The sequence below is a fragment of the Elephantulus edwardii genome, unplaced genomic scaffold (assembly GCF_000299155.1).
Source record: "Elephantulus edwardii isolate Elephantulus edwardi_28Jun2011 unplaced genomic scaffold, EleEdw1.0 scaffold00001, whole genome shotgun sequence".
Classification (NCBI taxonomy): domain Eukaryota; kingdom Metazoa; phylum Chordata; class Mammalia; order Macroscelidea; family Macroscelididae; genus Elephantulus; species Elephantulus edwardii.
Genome location: NW_006399751.1, coordinates 25,381,669 through 25,384,152, shown reverse-complemented (window position 1 = coordinate 25,384,152; position 2,484 = coordinate 25,381,669). Strand labels below are relative to the sequence as shown.

The following is a 2,484-nucleotide window of genomic DNA, read 5'->3' as shown; positions in this document are numbered from 1 at the left end:
TAATTTACATAAAAGCAATGCTTCCTGCCACCCCTGTCCATACGTGGACCGGGGTGAGGGACGGAGCTCTTCTGCTTAGGGGAAGGGAGAGGCTTCTGGAAAGGCAGGAGCTTCCTATCACATCGCCATGTTGATTATTTGGAATGACTATTAAAAAAAAAAAAAGAAAACAATGTACAATCAAAGTCCTGGGCCACATTGGAGAACTGGAGGGATTCTTGTTCCACACCAACTGCTGTCACCCTCACCGTAACAGTTTTTAAATCCTGAGTCAAGAAAAAAAAAATTAAAAAATTTAAAAAAGAAACAAAAAAGTAACAAATAAAGCCATGCCAATTCTCATCCTTTGTTTTTTTTTCTACTCAAGTTAGGTTTTTTTATCAAGAAAGGGTGTAACGCAACTAAACAGTCCGCCTAGAAGCATTTGCGGTGGACGATGGAGGGGCCAGACTCGTCGTACTCCTGCTTGCTGATCCACATCTGCTGGAAGGTGGACAGGGCGGCCAGGATGGAGCCACCGATCCACAAGGAGTATTTGCGCTCAAGGGGAGCGATGATCTTGATCTTCATCGTGCTGGGGGCCAGCGCTGTGATCTCCTTCTGCATCCTGTCGGCGATGCCTGGGCACATGGTGGTACCGCCAGACAGCACTGTGTTGGCGTAGAGGTCCTTGCGGATGTCAACATCACACTTCACGATGGAGTTGAAGGTAGTTTCATGGATGCCACAAGACTCCATGCCGAGGAAGGAGGGCTGGAAGAGTGCCTCAGGGCAGCGGAAACGCTCATTGCCGATGGTGATGACCTGGTCATTGGGCAGCTCTTAGCTCGTCTCCAAGGAGGAAGAGGAAGCCGCCGTAGCCATCTCCTGCTCGAAGTCCAGGGCAACGTAACAGAGTTTCTCCTTGATGTAACGCACAATTTCCCGCTCAGCCGTGGTGGTGAAGCTGTAGCCTCGCTCGGTGAGGATCTTCATGACGTAGTCTGTCAGGTCCCGGTCAGCCAGGTCCAGACGCAGGATGGCATGGGGGAGGGCATACCCCTCATAGATGGGGACAGTGTGGGTGACCCCATCCCCGGAATCCATCACAATGCCAGTGGTTCGGCCAGAGGCATAAAGGGACAGTACGGCCTGGATGGCAACGTACATGGCAGGGGGGTTGAAGGTCTCGAACATGATCTGGGTCATCTCCCGGTTAGCCTTGGGGTTCAGGGGGGGCTCTGTCAGCAGCACAGGGTGCTCTTCGGGGGCCACACGCAGCTCGTTGTAGAAGGTGTGGGGCCAGATCTTCTCCATGTCGTCCCAGTTGGTGACAATGCCCTGCTCAGTGGGGTGCTTGAGGGTCAGGATGCCTCTCGTGCTCTGGGCTTCGTCCCCACGTAGGAGTCCTTCTGGCCCATGCCCACCATCACGCCCTGGTGCCGAGGGTGCCCCATGATGGAGGGGAAGACAGCCCGGGGGGCGTCGTCGCCCACGAAGGTGGCCTTGCACATGCCGGAGCCATTGTCGACCACGAGCGCAGCGATGTCATCATCCATGGTGAGCTGGGGGTGGCGGGTGTGAACCAGCGATGGTGACTGTACGAAGGGGCCTGTGCTCCAGGGCGGTCGAGGTGTCGGCTGAAGTCTTCACTTTCAATGAGCAAGGTTGTGTCATTTGCACAACACAGATTGATGATGAATCTTTCTTCAAACCACTCTCTGATATCTTTTTATCTTTGTAGAGTCTGGCTTCTCAAGTGATATGTTCAGAATCCAGACTAATAAGAATGGAGACATTAAACAGCACTGATGAATTTCTTTTTTGGTTTTAAAACTTGCAAGGTTCCCTGACTCTATATGGACAAGAGCTTATTGGCTGAGGCATAGGTTTCACATGAGCACAATTATAAGTTCTTAGATTCCCATTCTTCCCAATATTAAGCATGATTTGCTGTAATTCACACAGTTAAAATGTCTTTACATAGTCAATAAACACAGTCTTCTAGTATTCTCTGCTTTTCACCAAGAGCCATCTGACATATCCCTGGTGCTATGGTCTCTTCTAAATCCAGCTTGACTTTCTAGCATTTCTTTTTCAATTCAGTTGTCTAGCTATTTTTTATAATAATTATCAATATTTTATTTGCATTTGATATTTCATATGTACTTTGATAATTTTCACGTTATATTGTATCACCTTTTTTTTGGAATGGAAATAAATAAGAATTCAGTTCAACAGGTAACTGTCTTTCAGATTTCTTGACATAGCTTTGGGAGAAAAACCAGAGTTGCATGGGTCCATTAGTATTCCATCATTTCTTGGGGCATTTCCCCCCCCCCCAAATCCCTTCAGTATAGCTTGAACTTCTTTCATTACCATTGTTCATGATTATATATATGCTTGATCTGTGTAAAACAGTTCTTTTTGGTACAATGGCTCTGCATTTCTTTATTTTGTTCTGATGCATCTTGGATCATTCAAGATTTAGAACTAAGCATCCTT

General features: G+C 47.6%; 1 pseudogene; it reads right to left on the bottom strand.

Annotated features, from left to right (window-relative positions):
• Positions 1-414: 414 nt before the first annotated feature.
• LOC102844658 lies at positions 415-1,538 on the bottom strand (annotated as a pseudogene).
• Positions 1,539-2,484: the final 946 nt, after the last annotated feature.